The sequence below is a fragment of the Rattus norvegicus genome, chromosome 1 (genome assembly GCF_021556685.1).
Source record: "Rattus norvegicus strain SHRSP/BbbUtx chromosome 1, alternate assembly SHRSP_T2T, whole genome shotgun sequence".
NCBI lineage: Eukaryota > Metazoa > Chordata > Mammalia > Rodentia > Muridae > Rattus > Rattus norvegicus.
In genome coordinates this window covers 83,376,407-83,394,444 of record NC_141534.1, presented here as the reverse complement: position 1 = coordinate 83,394,444, position 18,038 = coordinate 83,376,407, and the positions used below count along the sequence as shown (strand labels likewise).

At 39.2% G+C, this 18,038-nt stretch overlaps 5 pseudogenes; 1 reads left to right on the top strand and 4 right to left on the bottom strand.

The window, feature by feature from the left end:
* Window positions 1–633: 633 nt before the first annotated feature.
* LOC148007236 (protein YIPF5 pseudogene) lies at window positions 634–1,487 on the bottom strand (annotated as a pseudogene).
* Vom1r-ps50 (vomeronasal 1 receptor pseudogene 50) lies at window positions 1,950–2,832 on the bottom strand (annotated as a pseudogene).
* On the top strand, window positions 6,927–7,760 carry LOC148007235 (ribosomal L1 domain-containing protein 1-like; annotated as a pseudogene).
* Window positions 8,908–9,112, bottom strand: Vom1r-ps49 (vomeronasal 1 receptor pseudogene 49; annotated as a pseudogene).
* Window positions 11,339–16,408, bottom strand: LOC148007234 (zinc finger and SCAN domain containing protein 4C-like; annotated as a pseudogene).
* Between the last annotated feature and the right edge of the window lie 1,630 nt (window positions 16,409–18,038).

The window sequence follows — 18,038 nt, the reverse complement described above, 5'->3', positions numbered from 1 at the left end:
GGTGATTTCTTTTTCCTGGGACATGTGGAGACAGAACTAAGCACTCACGTGGCCAGTGCAGACTTAGCTGACACTCACGTCTAAAGAGCTGTTCACATTTCATCTCTACAGTAAGGTAAACCGTGAACTGCTTGTATCTGAATCTCAACACAGTTTTCATGAGACAACTTATAGGAATGTGGAATATTTGAGGTGCAAACTCAGAAGCTCTACACTGGGATCCTGTTTTGTTCAGCTTTAACTCAGTGCATTGATCTTGAGGATGCAGCAAGTATTTTCTTTCCTATTTCCTTTGAAAAATATTTCCGCGTTAAAATTGGTTTCTTCTTTAACTCTAACTGGGCTGTTTCTAAGAAAGATTATCAGCTTTGTGGTTGGCTTTCCACTTGGTAAAAATCTATCAAAAACATCCTATCATAATTTGTAAGGAAGAAGAATTGTTTGTTAAAGGCTGTAGGGTCAGGAAAGAAATCGCACTTCTTTGCTGTCTAAGCACACACAGAGAGTAGCCGACAGGTGACCCCACTGTGCTCAACTTCCTGTACAGATGAACATGACTTGTCTACTTCTTTTACTTCCAGACTACTGGCAAGGGGAATGAGCTGTACTGCAGGAATTTGCTGGTCCAATTTTGAGTCCAAGGTCCTTTTTATGAATTCGGCCCACAGATATCCATGTCCCAGACAAAATCAGTTCAAAAGACGGAAATCAGGGCAAAGACTCCATAAAAGACTCCATAAAACAAAGCCACCAAAAGTTGAAATAAAGATTTTGAAAGCAGAAAAACTACACCATCCAATAATTGTGGCAGTGAGAAGAATTCCTACCATTCCTTGTAAAGAAAATACTACTGCAAACCTGGACAGCAGGATCATGGGAAGAAGACAATATCCCAGGACACTTGCCACACAACCAAATGAGACACCTGTCATACTCATTAAATTTAACAAACAAAACATTCCTAAACATCCAATCGCACTGATCCCGTACACATACATAGCCAAACTGGATTTTGCCCGCCAGTGTGGCGCTGAAGGCAAGGCAGAACACCACTGGCCCTGCTAAGTTGGTCTCATTCATGATGCTGCCATCAGATGCCCTCAGCGGGTGAAGCACCGTCAGCGTTTTTTGCCAAATGTGGTCAAAATTGATACCCAACTCTTCTAGCAAAGGGGGCTCCTCCTCAAAGCTGTCTTTATAGAATGTCTGAGGTGTAGTTGGAGGATTGGCCTGAGTGGGCTTTTAAATCTGCCCAGTGTATGTCTGCTGTGACTGCATCATGTCTGGAGGGATATATCGGCCTTGCTGAGAGTACTCACAGCCAGCATACTACTTGCTGTAGGGCCCTCCACTTCCTCCATAGTCATAGGACTGCTGAGATTGCTCGTCGATGCTGTAACTTGTCTGGTAGAAACTGCTGTTTAAGTTATCAAAGCCTGACATTTCAAACGATCAAACGCTCCAGCGGTGGCAGCGGCTGCAGCTCCAACGGGCCTTAGTACCCCCCAAACTCAGTTCTAGACCCGGCAGTAGCCCTGTTGCTAAGTGTCACAGGCCGAGGAACTGTTTCCGGGGCACGCACAAGATGACTGATTTTTAAAACAGTTTTCTTAGCAATCTACAATAGATAATAGGTCATGGCAGTACACAAGAAGGAAGAGATGACCCTGCTCATGCAATATTTGAACGTAATTATCTCTTACCACAGAAGGATAAAAACAGGCTGCAACTAGACTTAAAATTGCTGGTGAGAACAAAGGGGAAACATAAGCAGGTGACCCCACTGTGCTCAACTTCCTGTACAGATGAACATGACTTGTCTACTTCTGTTACTTCCAGACTACTGGCAAGCGGAATGAGCTGTACTGCAGGAATTTGCTGGTCCAATTTTAAGAGTCCAAGGTCCGTTTCATGAATTCGGCCCACAGATATCCATGTCCCAGACAAAATCAGTTCAAAAGACGGAAATCAGGGCAAAGACTCCATAGCATAACAATTGCATAGCATATTTCTAAAAATATAAATACACTTACATCCCATAGTGCTGAGCTTTTGGAGTAGCTCGTAAAGATTACACATATAGAAGAGATTGAGTAAGAGAGGACAAATGTGCACACCAGGATGAGGATAGTTTGGGTGGCTCTATCTTCAGGGTGTACTTTAGAAAATGCTGAGCAGCATGGATATGCTTGACTTGTCTCTTGTGTTTATAGAGGATACAAACCATGGAGAAACTTGAGCAGGCCATGAGATCTACACAAGCCACCAGAGAAGCAAAGTAAAAACATAAACAATGCAGTTGCCACACATCTGGAAGTAAACAAGGAACAGTACTCAAAACTCATCATGGTAGTAATATTTTTGTTGTAACTGGATCCTAACACTTTTGCTGGAGTCAAGATGTTTAGAAGGTAGATAAGCCATCTGACTAAGCAGGAGGGACTGATACACGTGGTAGCTCTGTGCTTAAGCATCCTCCTCCTGGAGTTGCTGGGACTGACTGTGGTTGCTTGGAAGGAACAGAGTAGGCACATGACATACAGGGACATCCCCCTTATAATTTGGTAAATAAAAATTATTAATTTACATCCAATATCATTCAGGAAATATTTAAATCTGAACTCTAACGGTGTCTCTGGAATGCATTTTGAGATAATAGTCAAGCAGTTGGCAAAAGTCAAGTGTTCTATAATCAGGTCTTTAGGAATTAAATAAATGCTTTCCAGTGACTATCAGAAAGACATAATAAAATATTATTGAGCAAATGCCAAGAACTCCAACTGTAATCTGAGAGAGGAGGAATATGACCACTGTCAAGTTTATAGGAGTCATTTCATTCCTGTTAAAAAGGTAAATAAATTTATTGTGTTTAGTACCCTGGAAATAAATTGAGTGCCCATTAATTCATATAGTTAGTTTAAAAAGATAGTCATCACTTTCTTGAATTTATATATCTCTTTCACAGAAAAATATTTAAGTTTTTCTTTATATAACTACATATTCTCTGTTATGTCAAGGAAAAATATTACATATGTTTACTGAAATTTAATGTTTTTTCCTGGATGTGGCAGTGTATCCCTTTCATCTTAGTACTTCAGAGACAGGAAGACAACTCTATGAAGTTGAAACCAATCTGGACTATAATACAGTTGCAGGACAGTTATTGCTACATGCAGAGAACAATGTTCTCAAAAAAGCGTAAAAGGGAAACAAAGAATTAATGTATTCATTTCTTTTGAATTTAATGATTGGGATCAGTTTTCAACAAAAGTATGTTAAAAACATGCCATTATTATTTCTGAAGTTCAAATGAGAGAGAATAAAAATTCATCACGAGAAACAAGAGAAGATATCTGAAACTAATATTCACAATAATTTGAAAAAAACCTAAACTATAAATCAAATGAAAAATAGGTTCATGATTGTCATATTTTTAATAAATTATTCAAATGATCAAAATGCATATGAAATGAAGCTCAATTTTACCAATAATTATGGGAATATAGTGATGGTATGCCAATCAGAGTAGCGAAGAAAAATCATTATGTACCTTACAAACAGTCAAAACTTACAAAAATAAAAGCAGGAATTTACGGACTGGGCATATGGAGATCTGAGAATCCTAATTCAGACTTTATGGAAAGTAAGATGTCAAAGAAACTATATAAATTACTATTATTTTTTAAACAAAATTGAAAATAATTACCAAGTTCCAATGCAGTGTAATTGCATCTCTAACAAATTGAGGCAGCAATTCTTGTTATTAATAATGGCAAAATTAGGACTAGCATCTGGGGATATAAAAGGATACAAACCCAACCAGGAAGTGACCAGGGTGGAATAAGGATAAATGAGGAATCTTCTTTTCCCTGCCATTGTCCTGCAGAGTCTCAGCAGTTCTCAGGACGAATTTACATGTATGTTCATTCTAGAGGTTCATCAGTAGATAATGAAAGTGTGCTATGTAGACACAGTGGGATTTCGTTCATCTGAAAAGGAAATTAAAATCACAAAATTTTCAAGAATTTGATGAACTTACAAAGAACTTAGCAAGTTAACACAGACACAGGGGAAAAACACATATTCTTTCTGAAACAAGAACATGTATCACAATGTCCATATGTTAAGTGTTAGAGAAGGTAGATATGGGCTACAAAATCAGAAAAGAGATCAAAGGTAAGGCGTAAAAGAGATATTAAGAAATCAAGGGGAGAGGGATAGGATAATGTGTCAATAAATTATGAATAAAAAAGAATAAAATCAGGGTCTACAAGATGAACTTTCATAGTCACTTCCATAGCAGAATCATTCCAACACCTGAAAGATGCAATCGTTCCATATGTTCATCAACAAAAACATGCATGAGGACAAAATTGTATGTACAAACAATGGTGTAACATTTATACTCAAAGATGAAAGTTGACACATTCTAAAACATAGATGACAGTAAGAGACTCTGTGTTAAATGCTATGACCACTTACATAGCTGTATGAATCCACCTAGCTGTTGTCATTACAGCGAGTAACTACAAACACACAGAAGCTAAAATAAAGAAACTAGCAGGTAGTAGGTAGACTGCTCAGCAGGTAAAGGTGGTTTCCAAGAAGCCCAGTGACCAAAGTTCAATTCAGGGTCCCAATAGTGGAAGGAGAGGCACAGTCCCAAAACATATTTTCTAACATCCTCACATGTATGCTGTCTTATGTTCACAGGGACCTCCCCAAAATTAAATGAATTGTGTAATGAAAATTTAAAAAGATGTTAGAATGATTGGCAGGAATGCACCGTGGAAGTGATAGATGTTAGTTTCGAGGACAGAGTTTTATAATTGTGATGGAAGAGTCTGAAGATCAGCTACAGAACAAGAGGATCATTCACTAGTCACATGACTGGACTATACAATCGCAATGATTAATGTGATAAATGTTTGTTGTTTGACATAGCTCTCTACTCTTAAATGTAAGGGGATTGTAGTTAATATATGAGAAGTTCTGGTTATGCTGGAGAGTATAGAAGTATACTGCTGACAGTCACCTAAAAGCAAAATAAAAGTTACTGATATTGAATTCAGGGTCAAAATGATGAGTTTATATTTTGTCTGTAAGAAAAATATAAAAGTATATTGGTTAGGCATAGAATATGGTAAGGTTTGTTGTTTTGAATTGGTTTGGCTTCACTTATTAACAACAAACATATCTTGTTGAAGAAGCAGAGTGTTGCTTCTTCAAGGAGTGCTTCTTAAAGTCTTTAGTTCTTACTATTTCAATGCTATGGTCACTCACCTTAGTGCTCAATGACACCACCATGGTGTGTGTCACCATGAAACAGGGTCTCTGCTAAAAGTGCACTGAGACACTAGTCCTGACTTAAAGGTTCATGATATCCTGGTGTTCCTTCCCAGCAGATTGGGAATTATCAACTCAACTCTCAGTCCACCACAGCTTCTCCACAAAGGTGTTAGGTAACTTTTTAAACACCTTTATCCAGAGGTCCTAGTTAAAAGGAAAGAAAAGAAAAGAAAGAAAGAAAGAAAGAAAGAAAGGAAGGAAGGAAGAAAGAAACAAACAAACAAAGAAACAAAAAAAACAAAGAAATGGAGTGCAAATTATATGAGCAGCTCCAAGGAGCAATTAGAAAGCAGGGTGATAACCTTTTCTGTCAGTCCTTGGAGCACAAAGTTTATGGCAGAGATGTGCAGGAGGAACAGGGCTTCATTGCTATAAGTTGTATGGCCTTGCCCCTGGAGAGATGTTTCCTAACACCCAGCATCTTGCACAGTTTAAAAATCTTAATTTTGGGCTGGAGAGATGGTTAAGAGCACCCGACTGCTCTTCCAGAGGTCATGAGTTCAATTCCCAGCAACCACATGGTGGCTCACAACCATCTGTAAAGAGATCTGATGCCCTCTTCTGGTGTATCTGAAGACAGCTACAGTGTACTTATATATAATAAATAAATAAATCTTTAAAAAAAATCTTAATTTTGTTTTGTTTCCGAAGACACTAAGGACAAGAGACTAATTTAGATGCTTATTAATGTATTAAAGGGGATGCTGGCTTCCAGACTGTCACAGCATTGCAAGGACCTCTTACAAAATCCTGGCACCTCTCAGTACTTCCTTGTCTCCTAAATCCTTCTATCCCTGAGCTTCTCTTTCCTTCCCTTTTCTCTTTTCTATAAGCTCAGACATTTTGATCATGTATTCTTGGGCTCTTGGTGCTTCTTTTGTTTCTCCTTTTGGCACTTTGTTCTCTTGGTTCCCTTGGCCTTCTCTCTTCTCTTGCTTACACTCCCTCTCTCTTCTCATGGCCAGGTTCAGTCTGCTAACCATGTCTAGTGTACTACTTACTCTCTTTCCCTGCGCTGTACACTTCAAGATGTCCATGTGTCTTATCTCCCTGATACCTACAATAAAAAACCTTCTCCTCTCCAGAGCATACCGAGAGGTTAGGCATGGCCTTCCCTGGTTGGGGGATAGGGTCACCCACCTATCTCCAAAATTATAGCCCAGAATTGCTCCTGTCTAAAGGAAATATAGGGACAAAGAGTGGAGCAGAGAGTGAAGGAAAGGCAACCAGAGACTGCCCCCACACCCTCCCCCAATCCACCCCACACCCATATCCCAGACACCAAACCCAGAAAGATAAACTATATATATATTTGATACATATAAACCAGAGACAAACAAATAATGCTCTTGTTTATAATTTGAAGACTTTTGAGGCAAAATACAACTTAATTTTTCCCTACCAATTTCCTGATGTCTACTCTAAGTTGCAAGTACATTTTTTTTTTACCTTAAGGATGAAGTAATTCATAGCTTTTCAACATATGAGAGAGAGTGGAAACGTACTTAGACAGCTTTAATTGACATTGTCTTAAGACTTCTAGTTATCACGAATACATTTCGTTACTTCCTTAAACTATGGTGCTTACAATATGCAAAGATTTCTTAAACATTTCTAAACACGGTTCTTGCAGTACTGTACCTATCGGTCACACTGGAATGGAGACTCAGCACATCAGTGAAAATATTCTGGCTGTCTCAGAAATGCTTTAAAAAAATTTGCCAGAGAAATGGCAGCGTGTGAAACTCTTGTTTCCATCTTTTCCTAGTATGTTGCATATTGGAATGAAAACATCATACTCTTCTATATCGTGAAGAAAAAAAGAACTAAAGGAAAAAAGAAAGAATGAAAAGGAAAAGTTGAGGAAGAAAACATGTTAAGGAAAAAGTTCAAGAATGCTTTTACCTCAAGGTGGTTTAATGTGTAAAACCAGTAGTGACCCAGCGAAGGAAGGGCATGGACCACAGAAGAAAAAGGCCAGCAATGAAATCATGCTACCAAAAGTGACAGACAAGTGTGAAGAAATAATTCCACATCTGGTACTGATAGGAGAAACTCCAGATAAAATGTAAAAATGCATGCAAGAAAATATCACAAGAGGAAAACAAAATCTCAAAAAAAAATCTCAAAAAAAAAAAAAAAAAGAGGAGATCTGATCCACATACACTTCAGGGAAAGAAAAGGAAAGCCCCACCACTATAGAGACCCCCAGACCCTAGGGCATCAGGGAAGAAAAAAAATATGTACAAGAACTCAGAAAACCAGAGGCCAAGTCCTTCCCCACTCCCAACAAATCAGTAAAGAAAGCTTCCAACACACTCAAAAACAAAAAAAAGAAAAAAAAAAACTACCAGCAGCCCACTCAAACTCTAATTACTACCTTAGCCTACAGGACATCAGAGTTAACCTAAGAACTTTTCAAGAATAATTAGGCGAGGTGAAGTGGCACACCCTGTCAGATGCAGAGATAGTGTGAGTTTGAGACTAGTCTAGTTGTTTATAAAGGTGGTTGGGAGAGCTTGTCCCAGCAGATAGACAAATGTGGCCAGAATTGGATATGCACACCTTCATTTCTAGCACTCAGGAAGCCAAGGTCAGAGAGTTGGGTGTTTGAGGAGAGCACCTGGAATGAAGGGAGATTCTGCACTTAAGGCCAAATGAAGTCCTGAGCTTGGTAGTATAACAGTTTGCCAGCATATACAAGGTCCTGAGTTCAGTATCCAGAACTATCAAAGAACAAAACAAAAAGACCCCACAAGGGCTGGAGAGATGGGTTAGTAGTTAAGAATACTGACTGCTCTCTCAGAGGTTCTGAGTTCATTTCCCAGCAACCACATGGTAGCTCACACCCATCCATAATGAAATCAGATGCCCTTTTCTGGTGTGCCTAAAAAGAACAACAGTGTACTCATATACATAAAATAAATAAAAACAACAATAAACAATAGCCTCCCCTCCAACACACACACACACACACACACACACACACACACACACACACACACACACAAAGTACTCTGGTACTGATTATATCACAGTCTTTTTTCAACAATAAGTCCAGGATTTAAATTTTTTTCAGAGGTGGGGGGGCGAAGTGTCTGTGGGCGACTTTGAATTTAATATTTCTGTTTGTAAATATTAGGGTCTTGAGGCAACATATATACACACATATATAAATTGTTCAGTGTATTTGCTGACAAATATTTCTGCGTGTTTGTGGCTCTTTGATTAAAGTATGACATCCACTTCACATCCACTTCAAGGTAAAAAAATGTAAAATATGATGAATGAAAAATGGTTTATTATTAGATAATAAAGTCTGTTTTAAAAGTGCTATAATAAAATAACTTGTGATCATTCCACACCGACTTCATTACGGATGGGTGCGAGCTACCATGTGGTTGTTGGGACGTGAACTCAGAACCTCTGCGAGAGTAGTCAGTATTCTTAATGTCAGTTAGAGGGAGCTTGACTTTTTCAAACTGTTGTCTCAGCACTTTACAACAGATTGTGCATATTTGAAGAGACAGCAAGGGATCATACCACACTTAGAGGTAGCTATCTTTTATCAGAGCAGGGTAAAAAGAGGCTGCAACTAGACTTCAGATTCATGATGAGAACAAAAGGGCAAATTATGAGAAAGCATGTTTCTAGAAATGTATATACATTTACTTCTTACAGTATTAGATATTTAGAGTAGGGTCCTAAAAATTGCCAATGATATACAAGAGCTCTTTGAAACGTAATGTGCAAATATATAAACTTAAGCACACAAGCATAATACACTTAAGCACACACACATAAGGTAAAATTTTGGAAGGGCAGATCCAATGTCAGAGACATTTGTCATATCAGCGTCCTAGAAGGTGTAGAGGATGAAGACAAGAGGATTTGTATGTGCTTCAGAGTCACTTTGCCTGGAGAAAAAAATGCGGAACAAGAAAGGCTCTGTCTCAAATAAAGTGAAAGGTAAGGTGCAAGAGCCCAACACACTGGTACCCACTCACACACAGGATACACAAACCCGCAAGAAACCTAACTCACAGGAGAAACGCAGAGCCATCACCACTTATTTATTACTAGGAAATCAGATAACAGCCAGTATTTATCTTGGAAAACTGCCTAGGGCCATGCAGGAGGAACGACAAATGGCTTTAGAACTCATGGCAAGCTGCCTACTGGGTACCATTGCCACATGGGTGATCCTCAACATGGCATGACCCCAGAGAATTCTTGCTGTTATAGAATTTTGCTCTGCTTGCTACCGTCACAACCCTTTTTTATCTAGGAGTTATATGAATACTTTAAGGAGGCTTCCAGTCCCTCACTGGACAGGATCTCTGGCACTCACAATAATAATGCTTGGTTTCTTTCAGGCATTGCTGCTGGAGCAAGTTAACGATTCTCTCACCAACCTAGGGAAGAACTTAGAAATATGGATTGTCAGTGATGACCCTTAGAAAAAATTTGGAAAAATAAAGTTGTTTAGTGAAGCTAGGTTGAGATGTTTTTACTACTGGGTCTGACGTAAAAAAAATGTTAAGGAACAATCTGAAGTTTATTCAGAAAGGCATAATCTTATTAGTTAATCTAGAGTCCTTTTATAATCAGGGAACAAGAACAATGGCACTGGCTGGCATGACTCTCACTGAGGCAGATTTCTTATACCCACTTCTGCTTTCAGGTTTCTCATATGATTTATTAAAAATTTCTAATAAGTAGATATATATTCTGAGGATTTAAGGTAGATGTAACTGATTTCTATATAAAAGCTTTTAATATTCTTACAAGATTACTTTTAAATGTAAATAATAAAATATCTACTTTCTTTATAACCACAAATTGCTTCCTGCCAGTAAGAGAAAATGGCTGAGAAAACTACCTTGCTTTCTTATACTTTGTGAATCTATAGCAAGCTGCTTAGCTACAAATGTATGTGGGTTTGGGGGAGTAGTTTGTTTTCTTTACCTGGGCCATGTGATGTTATTTCTTGTAAATGTATTGGGGAACATATTTTTTCACAATTATTTACTAGAAGAAAAGTCAAGTGTACTCACATTGTAATTCTATACCACCTGAAAGGTTTTGCTGGGATATGTAAGCTATGGAAGGAAAAACAAAGTGTAGGGGTTTGGAATATTGTTCCTTCCATCTGTCAACAATGTGTGTGCATACATTCATGTAAAGCTTGTCTGGGTGTGTGTTGGAGCTTGCTCTATCGACCAGTAGTGTGTGTGTATGATTGCATGTGTATGTGTGAAATGCTTGAAGCCTGCTTTCTGGAGCTTTTTTCTAACCATTCAATGTATGAATGTGTATCTATCTATCTGTATGTATGTATGTATGTGTGTATGTATGTATATGTATATGTATGCATGTATGTATATGTATTTATTTATATATGCATATATGCATATATGTGGTTGTGTGTATGAGGTCCTTGGACTCTGCTTTTGTTTCATCTACTCAGTGTCTGTGTGTGTGTGTGTGTGAGTGTGTGCGTGAGTGTGTGTGTGTGTTATTTTCTCTCTCTCTCCTTCTCTTTCTCACTGGCCCCAAGTTGTTTAAAGAGTTCAGAGTTTTTCTGCAGCTCCAGCAAATTAAGCTTTGTTCCTACAGAGAAAAGTCTGCTGAGTAAATTCTCTAATTACTGCCTGCCATTGGCAACGGCTCCTGTAACTATCTGGATCCATCCCTGTCAGTGGCAGTAAGCACTAACCCCTAATGGCTGCCTGCCTCAGTTTAACCACCACATAGATGCCAAAGCTGGTAACTGGAAGAAAACTTTAGTAGAAAAACTGACAAAAACTTCATTTTTGCCTTCACATGCCAAAGGCATGGGACAACACATGGAAGGGACAATCTGAATGTTAAGTGAAACATCCTCACTGGCTAACTCATATTGAGAAACTGCATGCTTCTTTATGTGAAGATGAGACACTGAGACTGAATGAAGCCCTGCTTGTCTCTGGTGAGGAAGGTCCACAGTTCATTCTGATTTGTGGTGACACTTCCTCACGTGACAGTGGTACGTGGATGACTGGCGAAAGCTACTATTACACAGGGAGCAGGTGTCAGGTTTCTCTCCTGTGTGAAATCCTCTCATAACCCTGCAGGTTGGTCTTTTATCTGAAAGGCATTCCACATGTACTTCATATAAATGACTTTTCTGTCTTGTGTACCAAAAACCATGAGAATATAAATTATCAATTCCCCGGGAATCGTAATGAGCCAGTGACAATGAGCCTTTGGTCAATGATGACTGACTTGGGGAGGACAAGTCTGGACTTGAGTCAGCTCCTAGGACATGGAACTGGAGGAGATAACAAAGCCAGAACAGAGCTGGTCACTGAAATGCTTCACGGTCTCACCAAATATAGTGACACTAACATAGTAGCCAATCAAAATTGTACTAATGTCACTGATTTGTCCCTACCAATCATATGTTACCCAATTCTTCTGGAAATTTTCTGTAGTACTGCATAAAACGGGGCAAACGAGCCCCTCATTTTGATGAATGATTGACCTACTGCATGCTAGCAATTTCTGCAGGATAAATGCTCTTTGTAACTGCATACTACTTGATTCTAGGGTCTTCCTTAAAGATTATTAGACCCAAACATTATGACTTCATAAACTTAGTGTTCTGAGACTTAGTAAAACCCTTTCTGGCACTTCTTATAGAAAAATGGCCTCTCTTTCCTATATGTTTTCTGGTGGATGAAGAGGTGCAGGGATATTTAAAGGTTCTGGAACTTTCCTCACATTTGTGTAGTTTGGGGTCTCTCTAGCCTCTTTCCTGGCAACCCTCACAGGTGGAATTTGCCTCATGATGCTGGAAAACAGGGACAGGCTTACGGTAGGTTGCTTTGGCCTAGAGAGGAACCCAGGTACCTCTATAGCTATATTTTCAAAACAAGCTGCCCACATGGACTCTTCCAGGGACTGGAGGTACCACACAATGTTCTTCCTAAGTTCTGAGGCATTCCATAAGAAACATCTTCCATATCAGGCTCAGAATATTCATCTTTCTGGATAATGAAAAGGGAAACTCCTTTATTTCTGAGGCAAATAATACCACCATTTACATCAGCAGTGTTGTAGCCATCCCCGGTGTCTTCAGACTGCTCTGTCCTGGAGGGAAACACTGGTTGTGCCTTCATATGTATATCCTCAGAAGAAGATGCCCTCAGGAACATTTCCTGGGACCTGGAAGTACCTTGTTTTCTTCTTTTGACAACCTATGGGATTCCATAAAAACATTCCCCTCTTCAAGCTCTGGATACTGTATTCTCTGGAAATTGAGGAGGGGGATCCCTCACAGTTCGAATACTATTAACACTACCATTTCCAACACTAACAGTCCAGAGAGTTTGGGAGGCATTTTCTGTATTTTCATGTCCTGTGAAAATAAGACAGCCAGTGAAACTGTCCAAGAAGGGATCCATACAAGGATCATCTTCTGTTTAGCTTCCTGACTCACCTGAACATATCTTTGGGGATCTCCAAAAGTACCCTTGCATTATCTTGTTTTGAAGTTGTGGGTACTTTCTGTTGCTTCATATGCATGCTTATTTCTTTTAAGGGCATGTTCTCTGAAAAGAGGGTTTCCTGCCGTTCATGGAAATGTGGACTTGTAAACAAAGCCAGGTGACCACTGTCAATTAATCACTGAATGACAGAAAACCTACCCTCAAACTACTTACAAAGGATCCCTAGATTCTGGGTTAGCTCATGGGCCAATCCCTCATTTCTAGTGAACTTATCCTGACACTCCTAAGTTCCGTTCTCTAAAGTCACTATTCATACTGTGTTTGCAAGTGTTGAGTCACTGTCCCTAAGAAAAACACAAGGTTATGCTTCTGTAATGTCTAGCCAACATGTTTTTGTCAATTTGTTAACATTGAATGAAGATAAGATGAAAGGAGGCCAATCTGTCAAACGGGGACTGGCCCTTTTAAGAAAGGTTACTCATTTCAGAAGTGTCAAGGATGCCACACAACTTGGTCCACAGAATTAACAAACTGGGCTCATAGGCTGTAGCAGCAATTACAGAGCCTGTATGGGTTGGTACTAGGTCCTCTCCATTTAACAGTTGTGTAGGTTGGTGTTCTTATCAGATTCCTAACAGTGAGAGCAGTAGTGCGTCTTGACCTTTTGCCTGCCTTTGAACTTTTACTCATACTGGGATGCATTTATGCTCAGTTGCCTCATCCGTTCAACCTCAATATGGAGGGATGTGATTGGACTTACTATAAATTATTATGCCATGTTCGGTTGATAATCATGGGTGGCCACTTCTTATGCAGGGAAATGGAGGGCTGGATCTGAGAAATAGATGAGCTGGGAGGAGAAGGACTAACAGGGGAGATGGGAGGGAAAACTGAGGTCAAAATGAAATATGTGCCAGAATGAATAAAATAAATAAAGAAAAGAAAGGCTACACATTATTCCAGGAATTAAGTAAGATATTGTAACTATTACCAAATGTGTGGCTAGGGAAAAAGAAACCAAGGCTGGGTAGAACCGAGCAAGAAGACTGGAGATGGGGAGAACCCAAAGGAGCCCATAAAATGTCTGACACAGAATCCCCTGAGGTCTCCCATCTCTGGACTCTCTTTTACACCCTACAATAGATGATACCCTAAACTGGATCTGTTTGTTCAAAATAGCTTGTCTTTTTCTGTTTTTTTTTTAACTTAGTTCTATGACTGGTATTTCCAGAAAAAATTTTGTGCGATGGTTTTTATACTCATTTATTCAGTGGGATTAAATATGGGTAATTGTTACATTTTGTCTGGACTCCTCATGATCTCTACATTAATTATGCAAGAGATGCTGTCTTGGTGTCTTGGCCTCAGACAGACAACTATTACTTTCTGTCTAGATACCTCATGATGTTCCATGTTTGTTCTAAAGTATCTGAGGCTTTCTCATCTCCCATCTCTAACCATTAGTCTGTCAGTGGCCCCTCCCTATCTGTCACTTCACTTTTCTGTCTGAGTGAGCTGTATTTCTGATACCTATATTTTTGTGTCCTTTCCATTAAATACTAGCCCTAGACAACTACCTTTATTCAAAGATGTTTTGACAAGAAAGTTTTAATTTGAGGGGCCATAGCTTATTTATTATTGAGTCCTCAACAACACTCATGCCTGTGTGAAACATGCCCAACACTTAACCATTGTTGGCACAAGATGCACACTGCTTCTGAATTTAGAAACATGCCTGGATATTGTGGCAGCAGTTTTCTTGGAATTCAATTTCAATCATGAAATTCTGAATTTAAGATAAAGCCCAGGTGTGAACCTGGAATAAGACAAACTGAAAGAAGTACTTGCTTACAGAGTAAAAGAACTCCAGCAAACAGCATGGGGTGGTAGTGGGGATGGTGCATTGTGTATCTACAACTATAATCCTTCACTTGAGAGGAAGAGGGATTATTTTTTTATTAGATCTATTTCTCTACTTACATTTCAAATGTTATTCCATTTCCCTGTTTCTTGTCCTTAAGCCCTCCATCCTCTCCCCGTCCCCCATATGAGTATTCCCCCATCCATCTCCCTTACTGCCCCCCATATTACCCTGTACTGGGGGTCCAACCTTGGTAGGACCAAGGGCTTCCCCTTCCATTGGTGCACCAACAAGGCTATTCTCTGCTACATATGCAGTTGGAGCCCTGCATCAGTCCATGTATAGTCTTTCTGTAGTGGTTCAGTCCCTGGAAGCTCTGGTTGGTTGGCATTCTTGTAGGAAGAGGGATTATTAATATACACCTAAGTTCTCAGTTAGTCAGGGCTACACTATGAAACCATACCTCAAATAGGAAAACAAAAACAAAAACAAAAATCAAGAAGCCACAAACAAACTGAAATCAAAATTAAAATATATAAGACAAGAAGAAATTATTTACCTAACAATGACCTCTTACAATGTGAATGTGGGGTGTTTGAACAATGTCTCCACTTAGGAAATTTCTGTCACTGACTAAGAAATATGCAAATCAAGATCCTGAAAGAAGATCCAATGTACTTACATTTACATCAAGTCTTTCAAAATTTGAAAATTTCCACTGAAGCACCAATATTCAACAAGGCATTTCTTATGAGTGTGTCACTGGTGCTTATGCATGTGACAGATGTGTTTCAACATCAGAAACATTACTCTACCATTGTGTAACCTAAGGTTTTGTGGACAGGGTGTCTTACTGACATGTATTAGCCAATTTGAAAAGCCAGGTAGTTACTTCAATCCCCAGATTCTGCCTTTCAGGTACAGGGATCAGAGACTAGTGTTGGAAGCCAGACCTTTAGATGTGAGCTGAGGGCTCAACAAATTTTTCATGATTGCAATATGAGTATATCCCTGACTGAGCCATCCTCCAGACAGAAGGCATTTCCTCTAAAACATTCAGTTCTTACCCATATGTCAACTTCTCAGTCTCTCTGAAACCATATAAATATACTATATTTAGTTAGAAACATCAAACATTTGATGGGATCCTTTCTGATTTATTCATGCTAATTTAGAGTAGTAAAAATTTTCCATATAACCATTTTGGAGGAAGGGAAAACTCTCCTTAGTAACAAAAACTACAATAACTTCTTAGAATTTCTTCCCAATTACACATGACTGCTTTTTATAATAATCTCTTACCTCAGGTAACATGACAGGAGGCTTCAAGCACTCATGAGTCAGACCCTGCATGAATCTCCTCATGTTTCTGCCACAGGATTTCCACTTCTCTGTCAAGGCAAACTTGTCCTTGCAATGCCCAGTGATGAGAAACTGCTCCAAGACCAGTTGAGAAATCATCTGCTTTGCTCTGCTTTTCTGACTGCTGCCAGGAGGTAAACATCTCCCAGAGTGTTTGCAGCTTCTGCTTTGCCAGGGAGCAATTGTTATTCGGGGAAACATTAAACTGAACACTTGGTAGGTGAGAGATGTTTTCTCCCCAGTGCATAGCAGAAACCTGGGTTGGAATAAAGTCTGCATTGTCTAATTCAAAGTGATTTGATGATGCCTTGGGCATAAAGGTTTCTGTGCACTGTGGAGCCATTGTGTTAAGAATCCTCAGAAAAATTCAACTATGCCAATTTGCTATTTGTCTTCTGAGTTGAGGCCTGTTTCAACAATTGGTGAATGTATGACAGCTATTCGTTAAAAAGAAAGGAGACACATAATTAACAGCATGTATCTCCTGTGACTTCTAATCCTGTGCTCTCACATATGACTCATTCCAAAATTGTTAAATTTTCATCGTTTTTAGAGCGTTTTAGATTCCAGATGCTTCAGTAAACAAGGTCAGACCCTTGGAGGTGGAATGAGAGGAAGAGGCAGAGACCCTCCTGAATGTGTCTGAATCACAACAGAAACAAACAAACAAACAAATGAACGAACACAGAAGCTGAACGGGGCTCATCTCTGTAAGCAGAGAAGGGTTTGTATTAGTAGTCTGGATAGACTTCAAGTGCTATGGCCAAAAACCAACTATTTAATAGTTCTTTTTCTTTTCTTTCCTTTTCCTCATGTGTGTGTGTGTGTGTGTGTGTGTGTGAGTGTGTGTGTGTGTGTGTTTGCGTGCACACTTCTTTTCTCAAAAGGGTATCATTTAGTCTTTCTGCTCAAAAATTCACTGAAAATGACCTTGTACTCCAATCTTATGTCTTTTACATCCCTAGTGCTGGGATTCTCTCACAAGAATCATTTTTTTTTTTTTTTTTTTTAGTTTTTGTTTTTCTGAGCAAGTATCTCACTAGAGCTGGCTCTCCTGGATGAGCATGGTGGGACTCACAGACATCTGTCTGCTTCTGTCTCCTCTATGCTGGGATTAAAGGCCTGGGCCAGTTTCTCCAAGCATTCTAATTGTTGGGTAAAATTATGTGCCCTGAAATTCAGAAGTTGAGGGATTAACCTCAAAGACCTTAGACTGTGGCCTTATTTCAAAAGAGTTCTGAACTTCTTCACAAAAGTCCGAACCCTAAGTGTCATCAGCCCAAATAAGAAGGCTGGAAGATCAGAGCTGAAACAAACAAACAAACAAAATGAAGCAAAACTTTCAACCAAAGTCCTTGAGATTACAATACTGAAAAATCTGAATGTTGAAATCACAAGCTGTGATTTCATAGAAAAAAAAAGTCACCTGATAGGATTAAGAAATCCAATTTCTGGGGCTGGGGATTTAGCTCAGTGGTAGAGCGCTTACCTAGGAAGCGCAAGGCCCTGGGTTCGGTCCCCAGCTCCGAAAAAAAGAACCAAAAAAAAAAAAAAAAAAAAAAAAAAAAAGAAATCCAATTTCTGGGAATAAGCCACAAGGTATATCAATGCTTGAGTTCAGTGGAAGAAATTCCCATTATTTGGCAGCATTAATATTCTTTTTCATTGATGAAATTCAGGATTTTAATGTCATAGAAACATTGATCATAAGAAGCATCCATATGAAAATAATTTTCCTGAGATTAAAAAACACTTAAATCTGAGAACCAGGGAGTGTTGACTTTAGTCAGTAGTTTCTCCAGTGTGCCTCTGAGTGGATACGTTTTTGTGGTTTGTGTGTGCGTGTGAGTGTGAAAGTACATGCGCACACCACACATGCGCGAGCAAGCACATGTAAATGTGCGTTTATGCATGTGCCACCTGTTACATGGGGGGGTTATGCATTGGGGCATGCACGGGGGTGCGTGCGCGCG